Source organism: Copadichromis virginalis, linkage group LG4 (genome assembly GCF_057382275.1).
Source record: "Copadichromis virginalis isolate Kocher_CV1m ecotype Utaka linkage group LG4, C_Virginalis_male_GT1.1, whole genome shotgun sequence".
Lineage (NCBI taxonomy): Eukaryota > Metazoa > Chordata > Actinopteri > Cichliformes > Cichlidae > Copadichromis > Copadichromis virginalis.
The window spans coordinates 1,784,696-1,810,834 of record NC_140621.1 but is presented as its reverse complement, the minus strand read 5'-3'; the positions used below and the strand labels follow the sequence as shown (position 1 = coordinate 1,810,834).

The window sequence follows — 26,139 nt, the reverse complement described above, 5'->3', positions numbered from 1 at the left end:
GAAGGACTGCACCCTCTCCACTGGAGCTCCATTGATGATGATGGGCTTGTAGTCTCTGTGCTGACCCCTTCTGAAGTCCACCACCAGCTCCTTGGTCTTGCTGACGTTCAGCTGGAGGTGGTTGTCCTGGCACCACGATGCCAGATTCTTCACTTCATCCATGTAGGCCGCCTCATCGTTGTTGGAGATGGCACCCAACACCACTGTGTCGTCAGCAAACTTCACAATGGTGTTGGAGCCATGGGTGGCCACACAGTCTGAAGTGTAGAGGGAGTAGAGCAGTGGCGAGAGGACACATCCCTGAGGTGCTCCTGTGTTGATGGTGATGCTGTTGGAGAAGCACCCTTTATTTAACCCTTTAAGACCTACTATAGAACCAAGTCCACCAGAGCTTATATATATATATATATTTTTTTTTTTTTTTACATGCTGTAGTGCCATTTGTGGGAGCATTTCAAGTTGCTATACATCAATACAACTGTTATAGCCCATATTTTAATAATATGTCTGCATTAAGTGCATAGTAATTACATAAATTGCAAAAAAGTGCAATAAACTACAAAAAAAATTGAAAATCGTTTTTGTTTTGTTTACATATATTTCTACTTGGAGAAATTTAAGAGGTTTATCCCTCAAAACTTTAAATACAATAAAGTTGCAAAAAATAGTTTCCCACCACAGGAAATTTATTTTGAGTGTCTTCATAGTTTTATTTCGGAGATACAGCAATTTTTATATACTGCAGGAAAAACAAAAAACAATCCTATGATGCAAATTTGCAAAGAAAACAGCAGGTGCATCATTTCACTGTGGGAAGTGTTACGAACAGCTGATAGGAACGGCAAAGCGTGTTTCTGGAATATTATGTTTTTGTTCCTGCAAGAGCTTTTTATGCAGTTTTTGCAAAGCTATATGTGGAAGGAAACCGTGACCGAGGACAAGCTGATGGCATCAGATGTAAGTACAACTCCTCCGGTTTCATATGCAAAACAAATTATTGCACTAGCTTACACGGTTCAGGTTCTACAGGGATTTAAAAATAGTTACGCAAAACGGAGCGTGCTGCTCTGACCGGCTTTAAAGGGTTAACAATGACTTTAAAAAAAATAATATAACATAGTGTGCAACACCACTGAAGTTTTTTTACCTCTCTTTTCAACCAACAGCAGTCACTCTCCTCTCCAAATAACTTCTGCTTAGCTTTCCGAGCTTCCCTCGGGTCCTCTTAATCAGCGGTCTCCAACCTTTTTTGCGCCACGGACCGGTTTATGCCCGACAATATTTTCACGGACCGGCCTTTAAGGTGTCGCGGATAAATGAGGGAGGGGCTAATAATCGGCTCAGTCATTTTTAATGATCGTTGAAAGCCCAGATCGTAATCGTGATTAAAATTCGATTAATTGAGCAGCCCTACTCTCGAGTCGTTTCTGAGTGGAGGGTACAGGCCAGTCTGTGACCGCTTTCACTGTAGCCGTTAGTTTGTTCTCCATGAGGCATTGAAGGACAGCTCGGACATGTGAACAATGCTCTTCCAGAGTCTTAGAAATAATGACAATGTCATCTAGATAGACAAATACAAACCGGTCGAGGAAATCCTGCAGAACGTTGTTTATTAGGGCTTGTAACACGGCTGGTGTGTTTGCCAAACCAAAAGGCATGAGAAGATGCTCGAAATGACCAAGGGGGGTGTTGAAAGCTGTCTTCCACTCATCTCCTTGACGGATTCGCACTAAGTGACAAGCGTTGCGGAGATCTAACTTAGTGAATATTGTAGCGCCCTGTAGTGATTCAAAAGCGGAGCTAATGAGTGGCAAGGTATACTTGTTCTTGGTAGTAATGTAATTTAAGCCTCTGAAATCAATGAACCGCCGGCAAGAGCCATCCTTCTTGTCTACAAAGAAAAAAAACAGCTCACACAGGAGATGACGACGGACGTATGATACCAGCTGCTAGTGACTCCTTAATGTACTTTTCCATCGCGGCACACTCTGACTTAGATGTTATATAACCGGCTCGTTGGCAAGGGCGCACCAGGGAGCAAATCGGGCCGGAACCAGGGACAGCGGGAAAACTAGCTTGGACTCAAATGCAGGACGCAGAGCAGCACAGAGAACATTTAAGTGACAACATTTATTTTTCTAGTGATATGGATCAGTGAATCAATGTCTTGTTGACTCTTTACATACAACGTGATGTCCATGTAGAGGAGGTGCCTGACATTTGCTCTTTTCCATAGCTGGTATCCAGTCTTGTTAATGATCAGGTTGAGGGGGTTCAGGCCTATGCTGAACAGCAGTGGGGACAGAGCATCATCATGGCAAATCCCGCACTTGACGGTGATTTGTGCAATTGCCTTGAAATTGGCCTTTAGTGTTGTCTTCCCCTTTCCCACTGAATTGAAGGCCTTTAGGGTCCTGTTGGTCTTGAACAGTTTTAGGCATTCCAGAATCCATGTGTGAGGCATTGAGTCACACAATGCCTGTCTTTAGTCAATTAGGCAGTGCATGGGTTGGTGTGGTCTTATAGCCTCGAGCTATATATGTACCGTATTTTCACGACCATAAGGCACACTGTACTAAAAGGCGCAGTCTCAGTTATGTGTGCCATTACTGTATTTAACACACACATAAGGCGCACTGGATCATAGGGCGCATACAAGTACCGTATGCGTATTTAAAAATAAAGCAGGAGCAAACCTGAGTTCGGTACCTTACTCACATTTCTATTACCGGTAATCGTCATCATCAACAACACACAAGCATACAAGTGTGCATATTTAAAAATAAAGCAGGAGCAAAACTGAGTTTGGTACTCACATTTTTATTACCAATAATCGTCATCATCAACAACACACAAGCATACAAGTGTGCATATTTAAAAATAAAGCAGGAGCAAAACAAAGTTTGGTACTCACATTTTTATCATCAATCAAACCCATGGAAGTCCTCATCCTCTGTGTCTGAATTGAACAGCTGCGCTAAATCTCCATCAAACATGCCAGGTTCACTGTCTTCACCGTCAGAGTCACTTTCCGTGCCGTGCGGCTCCTCGGAAACGATGCCGGCTTTTGCGAAAGCTCGAACAACAGTGCCAGCAGACATGTTAGCCCAAGCATCTACAATCCATTGGCAAATTGTGGCGTAACTCGCCCGGCGCTGCCTTCCACTCTTAGTGAAACTGCGTGGAAAAAACCACCTGGTCTCCTTACATACACCTCCCTCAGCCACTCTTTCATCATTTCCTCATCCATCCAGCCCTTTTCATTTGCCTTAATGAGGATTCCTGCTGGAAACTTCTCTTTAGGCAAAGTCTTTCGCTTAAAAATCACCATAGGCGGCAGTTTCTGTCCATTAGCATGGCAGCCAAGCACAACAGTAAAAGAAGACTTTTCGTGCCCCGTTGTGCGTATCGCTACCGTGCTGGTCCCCTTCTTCTCCACAGTGTGACCCACCGGGATGTCAAAAGTGAGCGGGACCTCGTCCATGTTTGTGATGTGGCTGGGCTGGATGTTTTTGTCGCCGATGTGTTTGCTGCAGTAGGAGCGGAAGATGGCCAGCTTTTCCTTATAATCCGCTGGAAGTTGCTGCGCTACCAAGACGGACCTCCTTGGAAATGTTCAATGTTCATCTCTTCAGCTAGTGAAACTGCTTTTAGCCGAATGGTGACCGTCGAAACGCTTCTCCAGCTCGTTCTTTGCTCGATGATCCACCGCTCAAGTCTTTCCTCCAACTCGGGCCACCTCGCCTTATTTCCGCGGAAACTCAGCTGCGTTTTCTTGACCTGCCGGAGCTTGTTTTCTAGCTTCCTCCATTTGCGAACCATCGATTCGTTAATCTTAAATTCTCTCGCCGCTGCTCGATTTCCATGTTCCTCCGCATAGCTGATGGCCTTCAGTTTAAACTGTGCTTCATAAGCGTGTCTCTGCCATTTTCAGGGTTGTTAAAACAACGATGTTCCACATAATGCACATACCTGTTCTTTTATACAGGTATGTGCGATTGTCCCGGTATATACGATCAACGCCCACACTTCACCCTTTAACGTTCTCATGGTGTTCTCTACTACGTCCTCCTTACAACACATAGGGCGCACTGCGCTATAGGGCGCGCCGTACTATTTGAAGAAAATCTAAGACTTTTAAGTGCGCCTTATGGTCGTGAAAATACGGTATATATTTATATAGCTCGAGGCTATAAGATAAATACCAGTAACTGGTGATTGTCCTATTCCTTTCTGGCCCCACCTGTTCACCTCAGCCTCAATGATCACTGTTGCAGAACAGGTGAAGCAATATTGAAATGTATTATCTTTATTTTGCAGAGCATTTTTTCTTCTTTTCTTTGCTAAATGAACTTTGTTTGTTTGTGTTTGTTTGTTTGTTTATTGTGATCATGTAAGCAATACATAAACTGTTGCAGGTATGATGTTTGATTTTTTTCAATGAGGAGCACACTTATTAACCAACTGAAAAAAACATTCACCAACATTATAGCCATGTGATGGATGTGGTCACTGCTGAGCTTAAGCACTGCCAGGCTTTGTCATGATTACTTCTTTACACATGACTTCACATCCTAACACTCCCATTGCACACACACATGCACCACACTATCCTGCCTGCTGGCTACCTCTCTCCTTTCTGCTGCTCTCTCCTTTCTTCCTGTCCCTTTTCATTTTTAGCTCTCCTCTCCTCTTCAGTCTAATTTATTTCCCTCTTCTTTTTTGTGCTCCTTTTCTGTCACCATGGCTTCTTTTACAAACCCTGATAAGCTGCGCACACACACACACACACACACACACACACACACACACACACACACACACACACACACACACACACACACACACACACACTGTTCCTCTTGAATATACACATTGTTTACTGTGGGCTTGTGTGTGCACATGCTATCCTGTCAGACTGGCCTAGTCTTTATTTGATGTATCTGTGCCCACCCACTGGCCATGCACAGTCCCCCTTTCTATTTGTGTCTCTCTCTCCCCCTCTCTGTGTGTGCGCGTGTGTGTATCACGCTTGACTGTAAAAATGAAAAGGCTAAGCTTCAAGAAAGAAAAGATAAGAGCCAGGCTGAAAAACGACAAGGAGTAGAGAAAGAAGACCGGGAGGGAGGAAATGGGGATAGAGAGAAATGCATACTAGAATGGAAGGAAAAGATAATGCAGTTTGTTTCTGTGTAAGGTAATGTCTGCTACTAACAGGTTATTATCATGCAGACTGGTGTAGTTGTTTCTCTCCCTCACACACAAACACACACACACTGAGGCTCACAGAGCATGCAACATGAAGAGTGGATTCTAAATGCAAATATGCAAAATTTTAATCACACTTTCCTTCTTCCCTCTTTCTTATCTGCTTACACCAAACAGAAAGGACCACCAGCATCTTCCGAGGTTTGCCATAGCAACAAGCAGCAGCAGGACTTCGACATCATTTTCTTGATGGGAAACTGACATAAAACTTAGACAGCCAGCAGAATCCCAGGTTCATCCTCTGTCAACCCTCTGCTCATGTGCCTTTAAACATGACACAGTGAGCTTGTCAGCATGGATTGGTCTTTACCGCCCTGGATATCAGGTCAGATTATTAGATAGATGCATGTGAATGGATTAATGCTGCCTGGTCTTATGATGCTGGAGAGTTTTCCAAATGAGGCAGCAGAGTATTGAAGAGTGACATAAGTAATTTAGCATAGGTACATGTTCTACTCTCCTGGCAGTTAGAACAAGCAGTGCTCCAACTGTTTGGTATTTACCTACCTTGCTTTGCTTTTCTGTGTGGTATTTTGATGCCAAGTGCAAAGCAGAGCACAGAGTGAGCAGTGCACAGGTGGAAGGAATTAAACAAACAGCTGGGAGGTTCATGCAAATGTAGAAATTCCTAGACTTTCCACCCATAACAGACTGAATAGTCTGAGACATTTCTGGTTCTGGACAGTTTAATCTCATTGGACATTATCAACAGTAGTGAAAAACCTACCTACTGTGTTTATCTTTAATCAATTATGCACAGCTGACACCAGGTAGGGACACACCCTAGTCTGATTGGCTATTAGAGATTTCACATTGTATTCCTGTGAAATTGTCAACTACTAACCTGAAGCTAGAGCCAGTCACCCTGCATAATTCATACTGTGTATTCAAACATAAGCTCTGCTGCTGGTGAGAGAAAGAGAGCAAAATAAAAAGAGAGTGAGTTTATTTCTCATTTCCAGCATGGAGAAAAGCAGCAGTTAAGCCTCATTTTCTTGCAAGGATGAATGATTTAGCCTACAATAACTTTCAGACAGATCTCAGCGAAACAGATAAAACAGTATTAAGTCGTAACATTTTCCTGGATTACAGTTCTACTAAGACTTTCAGGCAGAGTAGGTCAGAAGGTTGGTTGTTCAATCCCTGGCTGCTCCCTGGCAAGATTCTGAACCCCAAACCTAGTCACACTCCCGTGGGTGCATTGGAGTGTGAAAGCTAGAAAGGAAGAACTTTACTAAAACATAGAACAGGGGTCCCCAATCCCAGTCCACGAGGGCCGGTGTCCCTGCAGGTTTTAGATCTCACCCTGGGTCAACACACCTGAATCACGTGATTGAGAAGGTAATTTATCCATTTAAATCTGCTGTGATGGATCAAGGACACATCTAAAACCTGCAGGGACACCGGCCCTCGTGGACTGGGATTGGGACCCCTGACATAGAATAACATTGTCCCATGAATAGAGAATCACAGAAAATTCACCTGTCTTTGGAGCTAAAAGAGGGCACGCAAACACATAAGAATCAGTGGACAGACGAGGATGTCCTCTATTGAGCACATCATGACTTAGTAGGGTAGCTGAAATAAGTCAAAAGACAGAGACCAAAGACAAATATCACTTACAGAAGACATAAATGAATAGGCTGTGTCTCATGGATATAAGTGTATGATATATGACATATTCCACCACAAAACTAGAACAAGGCTAATTTTCTTGTTCTGCACGTAAAGCATGTAAAGAGGTGGACCCTGCCTAGTTGTTTCTAGATGTACAGGTCTTTGTTTTGGTGTTAGGCCAAAAACCAGTAATTGTCAAGGAAAACATCATTTACTTTAATTGTGATTACATAAATGTTTTATGGATTACAATTTGGTATCCATACGTATTTCACACAGATGGGTTTTGCGAGGCCCACAGCTGTTTACTCAGTAAAAATGTGAAACATTTTGAGTTAATCTTACAATGACCTTTAATTCCTTAATCCTGCTGAACATTGCAAATATATTTATATGTGTACATGGTAAAAAGTTTTAAATATATGGTACCGAATATATTAGTTTTACAGTACACTAAAGCACAAAATTTAATATTTTAATAAAGAAAGATCTATATACACTGGTAAATTTACTAGAACAATAATAATACAGGGAGTGCAGAATTATTAGGCAAATGAGTATTTTGTCCACATCATCCTCTTCATGCATGTTGTCTTACTCCAAGCTGTATAGGCTCGAAAGCCTACTACCAATTAAGCATATTAGGTGATGTGCATCTCTGTAATGAGAAGGGGTGTGGTCTAATGACATCAACACCCTATATCAGGTGTGCATAATTATTAGGCAACGTCCTTTCCTTTGGCAAAATGGGTCAAAAGAAGGACTTGACAGGCTCAGAAAAGTCAAAAATAGTGAGATATCTTGCAGAGGGATGCAGCAGTCTCAAAATTGCAAAGCTTCTGCAGCGTGATCATCGAACAATCAAGCGTTTCATTCAAAATAGTCAACAGGGTCGCAAGAAGCGTGTGGAAAAACCAAGGCGCAAAATAACTGCCCATGAACTGAGAAAAGTCAAGCGTGCAGCTGCCAAGATGCCACTTGCCACCAGTTTGGCCATATTTCAGAGCTGCAACATCACTGGAGTGCCCAAAAGCACAAGGTGTGCAATACTCAGAGACATGGCCAAGGTAAGAAAGGCTGAAAGACGACCACCACTGAACAAGACACACAAGCTGAAACGTCAAGACTGGGCCAAGAAATATCTCAAGACTGGTTTTTCTAAGGTTTTATGGACTGATGAAATGAGAGTGAGTCTTGATGGGCCAGATGGATGGGCCCGTGGCTGGATTGGTAAAGGGCAGAGAGCTCCAGTCCCACTCAGACGCCAGCAAGGTGGAGGTGGAGTACTGGTTTGGGCTGGTATCATCAAAGATGAGCTTGTGGGGCCTTTTCGGGTTGAGGATGGAGTCAAGCTCAACTCCCAGTCCTACTGCCAGTTTCTGGAAGACACCTTCTTCAAGCAGTGGTACAGGAAGAAGTCTGCATCCTTCAAGAAAAACATGATTTTCATGCAGGACAATGCTCCATCACACGCGTCCAAGTACTCCACAGCGTGGCTGGCAAGAAAGGGTATAAAAGAAGAGAAACTAATGACATGGCCTCCTTGTTCACCTGATCTGAACCCCATTGAGAACCTGTGGTCCATCATCAAATGTGAGATTTACAAGGAGGGAAAACAGTACACCTCTCTGAACAGTGTCTGGGAGGCTGTGGTTGCTGCTGCACGCAATGTTGATGGTGAACAGATCAAAACACTGACAGAATCCATGGATGGCAGGCTTTTGAGTGTCCTTGCAAAGAAAGGTGGCTATATTGGTCGCTGATTTGTTTTTGTTTTGTTTTTGAATGTCAGAAATGTATATTTGTGGATGTGGAGATGTTATATTGGTTTCACTGGTAAAAAGAAATAATTGAAATGGGTATATATTTGTTTTTTGTTAAGTTGCCTAATAATTATGCACAGTAATAGTCACCTGCACACACAGATATCCCCCTAAAATAGCTAAAACTAAAAACAAACTACAAACTACTTCCAAAAACATTCAGCTTTGATATTAATGAGTTTTTTGGGTTCATTGAGAACATGGTTGTTGTTCAATAATAAAATTATTCCTCAAAAATACAACTTGCCTAATAATTCTGCACTCCCTGTACAATATTATAAATTTGTTTCATCCAACCGTTGTTTTCCACTTATTCAATTCAGGGGATTTGAGCCAGCGACTATAGGGTGAGAGGTGGGGTACACCCTGGATAGGTTGCCAGCCTGTCGCAGGGCTAAATCATGCAAGCTCCACACCAGATGGTAGAGTTCAACTCAGGACCATCTTCCTGTGAGGCAACAATGGGAACCACCATACCGTTGTACCACACGTAAATTTGTCAGATGTCATATTTTAAACAACATTAATATGATAAAATGGAAAATATATTAAAATTACAGAAATATATTTAAATAATGATAAATCACGAGGTGTTAATACCCAACAGGCTGCTTTGTAGTGATGTGTCGGTCGCAAACGAAATGGCTCTTAGAGCCGGATCTTTGAAGTGAACGACGCGAGCCGGGTGGGTTTTTTTTTTTCCTTTCTCTCACCCTTTTTCCGCTTCACTCCACAGCGAGCCTTGTGCTTTGTGCTGGGCAGAGGGGGGAGGGGCGGTAGTTACACTCAGTAGCACAGGAACAGAGCGGGAGGGAGAGAGAGAGAGAGCAGGGACAACAACGTCACATTAGAAAGGTATAGTAATCATCCACAACTATTTTCAGTTGCAGATGATACGGGATTCAGAAAGTTTATTCATGCAGGTCCATATGACAGAGAATGTGCATCTTCTTTTTGTTTTCATATTTTAATTTAATTTATTTGTGTTGTGGTTTGTAGTGTTTTGTGTTGTTTCACTTTAAATTTGTTTAAAAGGAAAAAGCTAAAAATTTTAATATTTAAAAGTTGAACTGTAAATTGTTGGTTCTTGTATTATATGATTTATTTATTCTATTTTATGTGGAGAGAATAAATAAAAGTATATTTATGGTGGCCCCCAGAGACAAAACACATACAAATTCCAAGGCACAACGGAAGTGCTCCAGGATGCTAGGGGGCAGTGTTGAGCTTTTGTTACCTAGTGTCTACACAAGCCAGGAAGTACCAACAACCAGATTTGGTGTGTGGTAGTAACAGGTAAATGAACATTTTTTTTAATCATTTGAATATATATTACTGTTGGTGTATAAATACACAAACAATACACACATGCTTTCAATTTTGTAATTTAAGTGATCTAGGTAGCTCTGTTTTGGAAGTTCAGTTAATGCTAGCAATGTGATTGTACGTGCTTTGGAGTTTGTACGTGCTTTGTCTCTAGGGGCCACCGTATATATTTATATATAAACAAGAGCCGGTTCTCTAAAAAAAGCCGGAATTCCCATCACTACTGCTTGAGGGGTCAAATTTACCAAAACAGATACTGCGTATGTGTGCATGCATTAATATTTTTGTGAGCCTATGTGTTTTGCAAATCTTTGATGTTGCCTTCTCAACTGACCCCAATACTCAACTGAGCCCCGAGGTGCAGTCTCATAGGCACACAATCCCACAGTCTGTTCACAGATGGAAGTAAATAATTGCAATTTGGCATCTTACTAAAAAAAAATACATTTGAAACTTTATGAATAACAACAATAATTCTATTTTAACATTAAAAATATCATGTTGACTAAAGAGCTTGCACACTGGTGGTGGTACTGGTGGATTAACCAATAAAGAAAAAGAAATGATTTTGTTGTTAATTTAGGTCAGCTGCAACATACACCTTCACTGGGTGGTGGTCTAATACATTTGAGTTATCTCAGTCATTTCATGTTAAATCAGCCAATTTTAGGTCAACCATCTGCACACATGGATGTTATTGCAGTGCAATTTTTATATTAATTATATTGCTCAAGATATTCAGACTGTGTTCTATATTAAAATACAAATTAACATTTTGTTAAATGTGTAATTTGTTCAATTCTTGAGAATTCATCTTCAGGTAAGCTTCATCTTGCCTTCAAATGTTTGTTGAAATGTTTCTATTCTTATGAAGTATTTCGTCTTGTAAAAGTAGCTTATATAATAGTTTTCAGTCACACAGAATACAGACATTGAGGCTAAAGGCATGATGGAGCCAGAAAATGCCCAGTTGGATATCAGTGTTCAAGCTCTGGTGGTCCTCAATGGTATGGCTAGCACTGCAGAGGCATATGGTCTGCTGTCTGGCCCTAAGCTTTCCACCAGAGCTCAAATACATGTTTGAAGTCCTGCAAAAAATATTTTGGAATCTTGATGAACACCAATTATCATCCACGGCACATACTCTCAAAAACAAGCTTCTGCTATAAGTTGAACAAGACTGACGGGTACCAGCACAGGTTCAAACTGAGGTAACTAATTCAGATGGCTTGGAAAAATATGTTTAGTCTTGTAAAGAGTTTTGTACAAAAGTCTTGAACCATCCATTTCTTTGTTTTTATGAGGGAAATAGAAAATAGGTGCAATGTTTTATTAAAGTGTAAAGTGTGTAAGCATACATGGAAATGCAGTATTTCCCATGTATGTAGGCAAAATCAGAGTTTGTACATTCCTAATAATATTGAAAGTCAGTATTTGTTATGGCACTTGTATTCTTCAACACAGCCTGAACTTTCTGAGGTGGCGTTCTGTAATTTCTTTAAGTATCTTCAGGAATTATTCTCCAGGTTTCCTGAAGGACATTCTATGCTCTTCTGTGGATATTTCTGCCTTTTATTTCTTCTCTGTCAAGATGATCCCACACTGCTTAATACTGAGTTCCAGGCTCTGGAGAGGCCAGTCTATTAGGAGCTGGTGCGTACATGTGGCGTTCTTGGGTTTTTTCCTTTTTTGGCACAGGTAGGTGGGCCGGTGCTTTGCGGGAGCATTGCGCCCAATCACAACAACAGTCGCCTCAAGGCGCTTTATAATGTACATTAGATCCTACAATAATACATACAGAGAAAAACCCAACAATCATGTGATCCCCTATGATCAAGCACTTTGGCGACAGTGGGAAGGAAAAACTCCCTTTTAACAGGAAGAAACCTCCAGGCTCAGGGAGGGGCGGGGCCATCTGCTGCCACCAGTCTAAACCATGACAGAGCCTTCACGGTCTTTAAGTGCATTTTCACACCAATAGTTTTACTCTGGTCTGAAACTGTTAATTTTATAAACTTGTAGCTTTTCTCCATGATTTGGATTCTTTTTCATGCAGAAATGATAAGTCTGCTTATTGGCTAGATGTGTCTGTGACAGGAAAAAGTAAATACAGTAAAAAGGTGCTGTGTTCTATGGGAGAACGTGGAAAACGTACACTCATGGTAACTTTACATGGCTAGTTGCTAACCTGTTCTGACATTTGCACATCTATGGTACCTTGCCACATCCCTGAATGGAAAGCATACATGGCTATGGCAGGGGTTTAGCTTAAACTTGCAACATAAAACTGATAGCTGGGTTGGATTGAGATTGAATCATATTCACACCATGAATGAACCTCATTAGAGGTCCTTGGTGCTTTTTTTTGTTTGTTTTTTTGTTTGTTTTTGGGTTGGCACCCAAGTATGACTATTGTGGTGACATCACATGAACCGCACCAAGGGGGGGGAAACAAACCAGACCAGATTTTTAAACAGATTAAACTTTGCAGGATATTATCCTATTTCTTAAGCTTAGCATTAGCATGCTATCTGTGCAGTTTCTCGCAAGGAGCAAAGTTATGTTAGCAGCATAATGCAGTTGCACTTTAGCATCATCATCATCATCATCGTTTATTTGTATAGCACTTTAAAAACACACCAGGCAGACCAAAGTGCTGAACAACACAGATAAAATAAAAACTAGCAAAATTAAAATGACAATAAAATTCTTACAAATATGATCAAATTAACAAGAAAGGTATCAGTTTCCTACAGAGTTAAACAAAATTACACTCTTGTCCTTTTGTGCAATCAAGATAAAAATAGTTTCCATATCCACACTGTACACTGCCTTAGTATAAACAGGTTAATTCTTCTAACAAAAAACAAAAACTCGATATTAGACAGAATTATCTACACCGACTCTGATGACCCAGACAAATACAAAAGAGAAAAGAAATATGAAACATAGGTGTGTTGACTGCACAGGTGTAATATATGAGAACATTCAAGAATTATGTTTTGAATTCAACAGAAAATGTCACCATATAATGCAATGAGAGTTAAATGGCCTGGCCTGCATTTGTATAGCGCTTTACTCAGTCCCTAAGGCCCCCAAAGCGCTTTACACTACATTCAGTCATTCACCCATTCACACACACTCTCACACACTGGTGTGATGGCAGCTACATTGTAGCCACAGCTGCCCTGGGGCGCACTGACAGAGGTGATATAATGCAATGAGAGCTAGTGCCATACCGTTATATCGGTATAATTTTTATGTGACACCACCAGTGTTGGGACTAACGCACTATTAAGTAATGCTTTACAGCAACTACATTATTATTGTGGTAACGAGCACGGTAACTAGTTATTATGCCAAAACCAGGAACGCGTTACTCGTTACTGGGATTTAGATAGGCTCATTGCTCGTTACTTTGTGTGGTGGCTATCGCGGAGCTTCCTCAGATTCAGTAACATTAGCAAGTGGTGGAGGCCAGCAGGTGGATGAAGGAAAAGGGAGGCAGGAGGAGAGACCCGAGGCGGGCGCTGGTCCGAGTGTCAGGTGAACTGAACTTCAGGTAAGAAGTTACGACCTGCAGTCTATCTGGGTCAGATATGAACCAAGTTTAGGTGGAGTTTATTTTCGTTGTGATGACTTTTTCGTACTGCGTGCTAGCTAGCATGACGGGGTTTCTATACAGCTGGGTGGTGCTATGTTACTAATGTTGAACTTTATTTTGTTCAAAAGGTTAATTAATAGTCCTGTAAAAAATGGAATCGTCTCGTATTCAGAGAAAATATTACTCGTTTCTTATTGAGGTGAAAAGGAACAGTTTGTCCCGGACTTCAGCTGAAAAAGACACAAAGCTGGAGTTATTCTGTCTTTATGCTGCACAGCTGCCTCTTCTTCTCTCATTCTCTCCCCTCCCTTTTCCTGTTTCTACTTCAATCATGAAACTGATCAATGATCAGCTGATCGTCTCTCTCGTTTGTTTATCGCTCACTTTGCGCCAGAAAGAGGAAACCAGCAGATGTCGCGCTAAACAACAGCAGCACGTTTAAGCTTGATCAGCTGTTGTTAGAATTGATTTAATATTAATTTCTAGTATCAGCTGATGTTTGCTGGAGCCACAGCTGTAAAGCTGCTGGTCATGATGTCGGTTTGGATATGTGGTGAGAGGGAAACATGAAGATGAAACCAGGAGATGTCCTTACTGAATCATCAGAGCTGAACAAGTGATGGAGAAACAGGTTTACCTTTTAGGTGACATGGATGAGTTGAAGTTATGAACTGTTTCTGAGAGACAAATAACACCAGGATCCTTTTCTAAGTAGCTGACAGCTGGTAACTGTGCAGGGGCGGGTCTAACAAAGTGTTGCCAGGGGGCAGGTAGGGCATTAACAGGGAAAGGGGGGCACAAAGAAATACTTTTCTTTCTTATTCTCATTTACAATGTCTCGCTTTTAAAAAATAATTATCTGAATCTTACAACAAAAAGCGCACATGACGTAGGCTAGAATCATGGCGGCGAACAACGACGGTCCTGGCGTGGGATTTCTCTCGTGGAAATATGCACATTATTTTTTCTTTTCTATTGGTAGGTGGCACAGTGCACTTGTGGCAAGTAAGCAAGCTAGAAGACTGGCAGTTGCTGGGTATCCAGTTAGCAACACATTAACAGAATTCTGAGTAAAACCAAAAGTTACTTTCCCTAGAACCTTCACAGACATATTCCCTTGTAACTAGTTACTCTGAAAGTAACGAGTAACTTGAAGTAATGGAGTTACTTTTGATAGAAGTAACTAGTAATGTAACTAAGTTACTAATTTAAAGTAACTTACCCAACACTGGACACCACGTAATCAAAAATTATATAATAATAATAATAATAATAATAATAATAATAATGGATTGGATTTATATAGCGCTTTTCAAGTCACCCAAAGCGCTTTACAATTCCACTATTCATTCACTCTCACATTCACACACTGGTGGAGGCAGCTACAGCCACAGCTGCCTTGGGGCAGACTGACAGAAGCAAGGCTGCCATATCGCGCCATCGGCCCCTCTGGCCAATATATCAGCGATATAGCAACACTATGAATATTCCTTAGTGCATATAACAGCAAGACAAGCCCAAATGAGTCCACGCTAAAGGTGGAAACCAACAAAACCACTTGAGGCATAAACACACAGGTTACGAAGGCATGCAAGAAACAGATACAAGCCGCTGTCGATGTGAAATTCAAAAGTAAATGATGTAAATACCAAATAGTGGACACAGTACACAGAAATGACTGATTTGGATAAAAGTAGTGTATCGTGCAGGCTCCCACAGAGTCACAAGTTTATTTTAGTTATTGATAAAAGTAAACCGCTAAGTTATGCTAAACTTAATAGGAATATGTTCTTAATCAGGTACCTGCTGTCACTATGAAAATACCTGCCCTCCATCATTAAACAGGAACTGTGGATAATGAAATGAAAAATTAAAGAACCCAATGTGAAAAATAAATAAATAAATAAAATCTACTGAAGATTAAGCAGTCCATTCACTTTGCAACTTTACACACGTGCAATACATAGAAAAAAATAATTTTATTAATGGAATTTCCCCTTGTAATTTGAACAGTCTGCTGGATGACTTAAAAGGTACAGTGTGTAAAATCCCACCATTATATTACAGTATAGTGATGCGCGAATCATGAACGAATCACTTTACTGACTCGTGAATCATGATTCACAAGCCCAACTGACTCACTGACTCATCCCTGTTGCTGTTAGCAAACTCATTTCATTAGTAGAAATATATCTAGCTTATAATTAAAATTGTGAGGGAAAAAACAACAGTTTCTTAACAAAAACATTTCTGCTCTGAAATGGAAGAAAAAACCCTGAGTAGAAGCTCACATCAAGACAACAGCTCCTCAGTTCACAGTAGCATCGCTCTGCTAACATGCTAACACCACATTTAAGTTACTCACCCCCTCCCTCCTGGCTCACAGCTTCTTCTTCTTGGTTGACAACCAATGTTAAGGCGCATTACCGCCCCCTGGCTCACAGCTCAGTGGACATTTAGATGAGAAAATATATATTTAACACATTTGAGGAAAATACTAATAAAATTAAATAAAAATAAATAATATAAATGTTCCCTTTATAAATTTTTTTTTTGCTCTTTTTGCTCTATAAAATAGTTGTTTTCTTTTTCAATCACTCATCTTAGCAGTAGGATTTACATGAAAAGAGAAACAAATTAAGTTTGAGTGAAAATGTACATTTTTTGCACTCTCTGGTCGACTGACTCAGTGACTCAAATGACTCAAAAAAAACAATTCACTTTGGTGAGTGACTTATTAACACTCGATTCAGTAAAAAGAATCAAATTTACCATCACTATTACAATAAATTACAGCTTGCAGTCAAGTGAATTCTGTTTTCTTATCCCTCCTAATTTAATGCTAGCTTTTTAAATCCCCATCAGTATTCTCGTTGGAACATTCTGGGTCAACTGACTACTTTTCAACAAACTTACAACAACCTGATAACAGCAGTTCTGAATAATAATTTGTTTATTACGCACACTGAAGGACATATCCAAGAATGACTCCAGGATTCCCCACAGTGTTACTGGAGGAGAGGTAATCCCATCCAGAGTATTTATGAGTGCAATAACTGCAGTTTTATCTGAATCAGGAGGTTAGGGTTAGGGCTGGAGGTGACTGGAGGTCATCCAGCTGTGTGTGTCATGTCGGGTATTACCTGCATACTAATGCAAATGTATGCTATGGTTTCTAACAATATGTATAATGTATAAGGAAACATGTCAAGTGTAAATAGAACTGTCCTAAGGACAGAGCTCCATATTAGCTTGAGTGTGTTAAGAAGCCACCAGTTTATTTATAGTGCTTTTCTATTCTAATTTCTATGCTTTATATAACATGTCTCCTTCATCCACCCACATAGCCATTCATACAAGACCCTTTTTAAGGTCTAAGTGCTTTTTCTCTAACATTCACGCTGTGATGTAATCAACTCAGGGTGCAGCATCTTATCCAAAATTACTTTGGTATGCAGACAGGAGCAGCCAGGGATTGAACCAACAGCTTTTCAATTAGTAGAGGCGTTTTAAGTAAAAGTGTTTTAATTCCTCCCACCTTTCAGGCCTGTGGTACATGGGATATTATTAAAGACAGGTTGCATATATTTGAGACTGAAACATTAATTAATGGAAGGACTTCTTTGAGCAGTCTTGTAGGAATGGTGTTTAAATCCAAAATACTTGGTTTGGGTTAAAGTTTACCCTTTCACTTCCCTTTCTAGTTATTAAAAGTAATCACACATGTAATTAAATATAATAAATAGAACAAAGGAAAATTCAGCTCAACAGAGCTTCGTCACCAAAGAAAGTTGGGGTTCTTCTAGTTTTCTTCTAATCTAGTCGAGTCATCTTCTGCCTTCTTTGAGCTTCTATTTTGCTTGCTTTAAATTTTTATTTATATAACACCAAATAACATCAACAGCTGCCTCAAGGATACTAGAAATTTGTCTCAAGCTGATCTCTGTGTGTTTCTGTCATTCGTGAAACAGGCTTCACCCAACTGACTTAGAACTGCATTCATCTTCTAAGTCAGTTGGGTGAAGCATCTTCATCTTCACCACCGCAGCATCTTGAATCTGGGGAGCCTGTCTTAAATCCAATCTCTTCATAACAGACTTTAAGAAAACAGAACATAAAGTCTGTTTTCAGCAGCACAAAAACCTGCCTCCTATTAACCTCAGAAAGCCTTTCAAGAAGACAAGAGTAAAGGTACATTATCCCTTGGTTTAGATTGCATATATAACTTTCTTATTAGACTTTGTCTGTACTTAAGATTATTTGCATATTTTTGCATTTAAGAAAATACTTTCTTTAAAAAAAAATCAACATGGGACGTACGCACAATCAAAGGATCTAGTCAGGGTTTTTTTTGGAGAGATGCCCTCAGTTAAACTTTAAATCATTCCCATTTTAAAAATGGAAACCAATGAGCAGCTCATTCTGAAAGATGCGTGTTTTTTTTCTTTTGAATATTTATGCTCATTACTAAGACCAAAGTATTTCTTATCTGATGAAATAGATTGCTCAATTACTAAAATAATCGGTAGCTGCAGCCCTAACAAAACAGTCACCCTGACTAAACGAGTTATCCTCTCACTCCTTTGAAATGGATTTAAACTCCTATGGTAAGCATTTCTGACAATTTCCTTTCCTACTGTCGAATATTGGCTCCAGTGTGGTCAGTGGAGTCTATCCAAACTGTTTCTCCTTGTACCGACTGGGACTTGTTTCGTCTCTCTGCTCCATGATGCAGACCACGACCGTGGCCCAGTTGTAGCATGGTGTGGACAGTCCTTTCTTGACATTAAAGTGTTTAAAACAAAGGGAATGGTTGTTGATTTTCATAAACACTGATTTTCATCCCTGCCCCGTTTGTATTCATGGTCAAGAAATTGAGGTGGTAGAGAAATACAAATATCTGGGCACCACTGCTGATGAAAAGTTGAAATTTAAATTGAATACAGACACCATATGTGCAAAGACTCACCAGCGTATGTATTTGTATCAGAAACTAAGTGATTTTAATGTGAATAACATTTTAAATCAAATCACTAAATCAAATCACTTTTTATTGTCACATCACATGTGCAGGCACACTGGCACAGCACATGCGAGTGAAATTCTTGTGTGCGAGCCCCACAAGCAACAGAGATGTGCAAACACAACAACACAAACGAGCAAAATACAAGAATGGCCAACCTGAAACTAATAAATATATGTACAATATATAATAGTGTATGCATTTCTGGATGTGTATACTAAATATTTTCCTACGTGTGTGTGTGTGTGTGTGTGTGTGTGTGTGTGTGTATATACACATTTTTACAAATTAAATAGTAAAAAAATAAAATAAAATAATAATAATAATAATAATAAAATATATAAAATATACAGAGTTGAATATGTGCAAAACAAGTGGCATTTATATACAGTGTGGAGTGCATAATGTTAAAGTTCCAGTAGTGAAGCTGAGGTGTCTATGACGTGTTCAGCAGTCTGATGGCCTGATGGAAGAAGCTGTCTCTCAGTCTGCTGGTACGGGACCGGATGCTGCAGAACCTCCTTCCTGATGGAAGCAGTCTGAACAGTTTATGGCTGGGGTGACTGGAGTCCTTGATGATCCTCCCCGCTTTCCTCAGGCAGCGCTTCCTGTAGATGTCTTGGAGGGAGGGAAGCTCACCTCCAATTATCCGTTCAGAGCACCGCACTACTCGCTGGAGAGCTTTGCGGTTGTAGGCGGTGCTGTTGCCATACCAGGTGGTGATGCATCCAGTGAGGATGCTCTCAATGGCACAGTGATAGAAGGTCCTGAGGATGCGGGGGCTCATGCCGAATCTTTTCAGTCTCCTGAGAAAGAAGAGGCGCTGCTGCGCCTTCTTCACTGTTTTGTTTGTGTGTACTGACCACGTAAGATCCTCAGCCAGATGTACTCCAAGGAACCGGAAGCTGCTCACTCTCTCCACAGCAGCGCCGTTGATGGTGATGGGGGTGTGTACTTCTCTGCACCTCCGGAAGTCCACTATCAACTCCTTTGTCTTTGCGACGTTGAGGGTGAGATGGTGGTCTTGAAACCAGTGGGTCAGGGCGCTGACCTCCTCCCTGTAAGCTGTCTCATCACCGTTGGTGATAAGACCCACCACTGTAGTGTCGTCCGCAAACTTCACAATGATGTTGGAGCTGTTAGTGGCTGTGCAGTCGTAGGTGTAGAGTGAGTACAGGAGAGGGCTCAGTACACACCCCTGTGGAGCACCAGTGTTCAGTGTGATGGGGGATGAGGTGATGCTGCCCAGTCTGACCACCTGGCGTCTGTCAGACAGGAAGCTAAGGATCCAGCTGCAGAGGGAGCTGCTCAGTCCTAGATCCTGCAGTTTCCTGTCCAGCTTCGAGGGAACGATGGTATTGAATGCTGAGCTGTAATCTACAAACAGCATCCTCACATACGTGTCTCTCTTCTCCAGGTGTGACAGGGCAGTGTGTAGTGTCAGGGCTATGGCATCATCAGTGGACCTGTTGTGGCGGTATGCAAACTGTAGAGGGTCCAGTGAGTCGGGTAGTGCAGAGCAGATGAAGTCCCTGACCAGCTTCTCGAAGCATTTGCTTACGATGGGGGTCAGGGCTACAGGTCGCCAGTCGTTCAATGAGGAGATGGTGGAGGATTTGGGTACAGGGACGACGGTGGCCATTTTGAAGCAGGCTGGGACTACAGACAGAGAGAGGGAAAGGTTGAAGATGTGCGTGAACACTCCAGCCAGCTGAGCCGCGCATGACCTGAGGACGCGGCCGGGAATCCCGTCCGGACCAGTAGCTTCCTGAAGCACTTCCGCACATCCTCCTCAGACACAGTGTGCGCACTGACGTCATCCGCGGTGCGCACACTGTCCGGTCTCATGGTGTTCGCTGTGTCGAATCTAGCGTAGAATACGTTTAGATCCTCACACAGAGAGGCCGTGGTCTGCGGTGTGCTGGTTTTCCCTCTAAAGTCTGTGATCGTGTTTAGTCCCTGCCACATACTCCGAGGGTTGTCAAACTGTTGCTCCACCCTGTCCCTGTACTCACGTTTGGCTGCTTTGATCGTCTTCCGGAGTTGGTAATGTGCGTGTTTGTAGTCCGATGTGTTCGCGGAGGCAAAGGCGGTGTTCCGTGCCGCGCGAACGTCTCCGTTAATCCAGGGTTTTTGATTTGGGAAGGATTTGACTGTTCTGGATGGGACGACATCTTCCACGCATTTCCTGATAAATCCACAGACTGACTCTGTGTATTCATCAATGTCTCTGGCGGCCACGTGAAACATTTCCCAGTCCGCGTGATCAAAACAGTCCCGCAGCGCAGACTCCGATTGGTCCGTCCAACAGTGCACCGCCCTCCGGGTTGGAGCTTCCTGTTTCAGCTTCTGCCTGTAGGCAGGAGCAGTGATCTGATTGGCCAAATGGGGCGCGGGGGAGGGCTTTGTACGCATCCCGGAAAGAGGTGTAACAGTGGTCGAGTAGCCGATCTCCACGAGTGTTAAAATGGATGTGTTGATGGAGTTTTGGTGAGACTTTCTTCAGGTTTCCCTTATTAAAGTCTCCGGCTGTGATAAACGCTGCCTCTGGGTGTGCGGTTTCCTCGCTGCTGATCGCGCTGTACAGTTCCCTGAGTGCACGGTCAGTGTCGGCTTGTGGGGGAATGTAAACAGCCGTAATAATCACTGCTGTAAATTCCCTCGGTAGCCAGAATGGCCGGCACTTAATCATCAGGTACTCCAGGTCCGGTGAGCAGAAGGATTTGACCGGGTGCACGTTCGCATAATCACACCAGCTGTTGTTGATCATGAAACACACACCACCGCCTCTGCTTTTCCCAGTAAGATCCTGTGACCTGTCCGCGCGGTGCACAGAGAACCCCGGCAGTTGTATTGCGGAGTCCGGTACCTTGTCCGATAGCCAGGTTTCTGTGAGGCAGATCACGCAGCAGTCCCGCATCTCTCGCTGGAATGAGATCCGTGCCCGAAGCTCGCACAGCTTGTTCTCCAGAGACTGCATATTAGCCAGTAATAAACTGGGTAACGGTGGTCTGTAAGTGCGCCGTCTCAGTCGAACCAGAACGCCAGATCTTCTCCCTCTGCGTCGGCGTTTGCGGCCTCCAGGGCCAGAGAACAAAGGCGTCTCAGGTGAGATGAATGGGGGGTCTGCAAACGGAGCGTCCGTGTTGCAAAACTTGAACTCCGGAAAGTTATAAGAAAGACCGTCTTTTATGTCCAGTAAGGTTTGTCGGTCGTACACAAGGAGACAAGTGCTGCTCGTGAAAAAATAAAGGAAAAGTAAAATTAAACACAGAAGAAAGCCGTTGCTTGGGGGAGCTCGCGACGAGGCTGCCATACTCGGCGCCATCTTGATCACCATTTTATGAAAATGGTTTGTTCTTGTTTTATTGAGTCTGTCTTAACTTTTTCTTTAATCTGCTGGTTTGGGTCTCTTAGCTCGAAAAATAAGAAGAAGCTGGAGCACATTGTTAAATTGTGTAGTAGAGTGGCAGTATAAAGCTAAATGATCTTGCCATCCTGTATGGAGGGTTGGATTATGGAGATATTCCATATATGAATGCTTCTGCTCAATGTCTTCGAACGGTTGATTGCATATCGTGCTTCTCTGAGGTTCATCACTTTCAAAATTTCACACTCACCACTGTGAGTTATACTCTCAGGTAGGATGGCCTGCTCTGGCCAGTCGGAGGAAATCTCATTTACAGTTTTATATAAGGCAATACTGGGATTGCTGCCTTCCTATATATGTTCACTGCTTGCAATGAAACATGTTGGTCATTATTATCTTCGTCCGCGAGGTTACTTGTTGCGTTCTGTTCTATTTGCCTGAACTGAACTTGTGGAAATTGTAATCTGGACCAGGATGAGACTGAACATTTCCAGATAAAAGAAGAAAAAGAACAATGGAGCATTTTTGTAATAGTACAGGAATATAAACCAGTCATATGGAATAATCAATCAATTAAATCAGATCTCCACTGATGATCAAGTTTGAAGAGCTTTTCTAGACTGTTTTTACATCTCACCTGGACAAAGAGCTGTCAATAAAATCAGTAAAAGAAAAAGCTACATGATAGACACGTGACAGGAAGAAAACAATGGTGAAATCCACACTAGTGCAGATAGAAAGCTGATTCAGGCCAGCTTTTTGGTCCTTTCCAGTCACATGATGATGATGATGATGATGATGAAGATGATGATGCAGTGTGACATCACACATTAACCAGGAAATCAGGTTAGAGGAAGAATGCTGTGAATAAATTTACCAAAATCAAACCAGCCTGGGTCCAAAATAGGATGGTCACATTTTTGGGGGCTTAATATATTCAGCCGGATTTCTAGTACTGAGGGCTGTACCATCCAAAGTAGGCTAAATGCTGTCTCTCCTAACAACACCGGGTTTTACAGAGACTGTTTCCCCCCATGGTTTGCTGGACATCATTCACACAGCCATGCACATAGTGCAGCTAAACAAATCATGACCAATTGGGGAGTGGAACACAGAAAACTACAGAAATCCTGCACTGTGTTACTGTTGGGCAAATATATGGATCTGCCTCTAATCTGTAGAAAATTCTGTTAGGTCAAAAAAGTAAGAGGCAAATGATTAGGCCAAATACAAATGCATACATAAATGTTCATATATTTGTCACAGAGGGAATTTTAAAAAAATATGTACAGAAGTGATTCATTTTCTGCATAAGTGGGACAAAATAACTGAGAATATCTTAACATCTTTCTTGGATTATGCTGCCAATCTATAAGATGAACTGGATCGATGTGCCACTGGAACTGGACTAAGCCTGAGATAGAAACTCGGACTGTTTCTGAATTATGTAATACAATAAAGAAAGACATGAATAACTTTCAATATTATAAATATGGGTCTGTTACAAGGTGAGGCATGTGTGTTCCATATGTCACACACAGCTATACACCCATAACATTAGTGTTGAGCATGAAGAGCGGGGTAACTCCATCAAGTTACCTACACTGAGCGCACAGACGCTTGGCTGCTACACCTGCTTTTCAAATAATATGGAGTCAATAAAAAAGAGGGCAGTGTAAATATGCAGGAAAGAGGTTTAAACATCACGGGTGGCGATGGCATCTGTCTGTGTTAGCTGCTGGACGTGCATTTCACAGCCTCACCTGCAACATCTGTTGAGACTCTTCTACAGACTTCAGAAGCACACCAGCCATGTGTGTCTCCACAAATAGAAGCATAAATGCAAGCCAAGACAGGGAGAATGGTAGCAGAGTGTGGGATTTGCCCTGTAAAAATGTACCTGAAAGACCTAAAATATCAGCATAGCTCATTGTACTGAACAAAGGGGGCAGACAAGGCAGAAGGAAAGTATGTCTGTATGTATGTGGGAGAAAGAGTGGGGGAAAGAGAGAGTGGGAGAAATATCATCCAGAGAGACTGCACCGAGACACTAAGCGACATAGAAAGCCACACCACATCGACTTGAGCCAACAAACTGCATTGCTTTCAAACACTTATGCACACATATAGCAATAATATAAATGCTAATTATAGTCTAGGAGACGGCACACATCCCAAAATCCATATACTATTCAATTTAAAAATGCAGGCAAATATGAAACCCGCACTAAATCAGTTAATGTGAGATTGCATGATTTCAATGAACAGTCGTCAGCACAGAAACATGGGAGATCTACAACCCCCCAAATCCCAGACAAATTCTGTTTATTCTGACCGCCATAATGCATGTCGATAACAATTAGGTCAGCATTCTTGTTTTATTTAACGTCACGTGCCATATCCCCTGTGCGTAAAATGATAGCCCTTTGATCTGTTTAGGGTGCGTAATAAGACGGCTTCGCCGGATCTGGTTACCTCTTATCTGACCAGCGGTGTGGAGCGGATCCCTGTCGCAGCACTGACAATTTCAAATCCTCTTCGTCGCTCTTTAAATCCACAGACAGGTGTAGCTTCGCTCCTGTGTTACCTCTGCCTCGCTTTGTCTCCCGATGAAGGCGATTTGCAGCACGCAGCCAGCTATGCACAGCGAGGGGAGCGAACCGGCAGAGGCTCGGCTGCTACGGCGTCATAGAAGAGGAGTCAGTGAAGAGGTCTCACTCCGCCAGCGAAGAATGGCGTCGTTTTCATACCTTCCAGTCACATAAAGCAGCAGTGCTATGCGACTCACCTCCACATACTATCTAAACATACCATCGCGTAACTTCACAAAACCTTTGCTTCGGAAACAAGGTTTGGTTGGGTTTGGTTGGTGCACTGTTGCTAGCTTTAAACCAAGGTCACAATTTAGATTTTAAAGCAATTAAAAGCTGGCTCATGGCACAAGCAGCCATTCATTTTACTTCAGTCTTTCTGGTCCTATTTATGTCCCTACATTTAATTTCACCTCCTCTGTCTCTTCCTCACTCTTTTCTTTTTATCTGAAAATCTGAAATGACATAAATGTAACAGAGAAATGAACAATACTAAATCAGGCTGTATCTTCACACAGTTTTTATGTTATACTGCTGTGAGTCTGGAGTTTTGGTCATACTGAAGCTACAAAACTCTTTTTGAGATATTAGTATCAGAACCATTAGCAGGAATAAAAAAAAAGGAAAAATCTCAAGTGTAATGAAAATTGATAAGAACTAGGTCACCTCTAATTAATGAATGTGTTGCTCTAGGGTTTTTTTTACAGTATGCATGTATTCTTTATGGTGGCACAGTGTGTGAGTCAGGGGTTATAGTGAGGATGAAGTCGCTTAAATGCAGCAAATGACATTTTCTGTTGGAAGTTGAAAAAGCAGAAGGAGTCAGAGCTGAAATCTGCGTCTGTTTAATTTTCTCCTTGAAAGCAGAGATATTTTAATCAATTTATAGCAGTGTGCTGCTCTCTCTCTCTCTGCTGATATGAATTAACTTAGAACTTTTATTATCAGTATGCAGTTGCTTACACAGCGAAATTGGGTAGCAAGACCACAAAGGTACAAAAGTACAGACAACAATATAGAAGGAAGTACAACAACATAAGCACAGTATATACAGGGTGTATGAGTTACAGAAACATTAATGGAGCTCACCTAGCAGTCGCTGTCTTTCTCATTTTCTCTCATATATACGAAAGTTATCATTCGAATAAGATATTTCTATATTATTTATTTATCCTTATAGTATTTGATTACCTCTGATTCCAGTCTGTGTGAATAGTCTAAATTGGTTTCACAATCCACAGTCAAAAATAATAATGAGAGAGAAAGTTTTCTGTCACACATGTGTGTCTAATAAATGGAAGCAGTCGTATCTGTTACTTTCCCCTGAAAGGATCCAGGTTTGAAAAAGGAGACAGAGGCAAAATGGTTAAATTAAAGAGTTTTATTACAGTTTCTACTAACAACTCAACTAAAAGAGACGGACAAGCTGCTATCACCATTTAAAGAAACAAAACCAAAACCCAAACGTTGGTCAATAAACTGAAAAGTACGTCGAAAAGAGATTAGTGACCAAACAC

At 41.6% G+C, this 26,139-nt stretch overlaps 1 protein-coding gene across 3 annotated transcripts in view; it reads right to left on the bottom strand.

Moving 5' to 3' along the window:
• Nucleotides 1-24,772, bottom strand: part of LOC146710507 (junction plakoglobin a-like) — a 117,532-nt gene extending 92,760 nt beyond the window's left edge. For all 3 annotated transcript variants that reach the window (XM_085453083.1, XM_085453085.1, XM_085453084.1), the window contains exon 1: nucleotides 24,507-24,772. The gene's annotated coding sequence lies outside the window, so the exon portion shown is untranslated. The remainder of the gene's footprint in view (nucleotides 1-24,506) is intronic.
• Nucleotides 24,773-26,139: the final 1,367 nt, after the last annotated feature.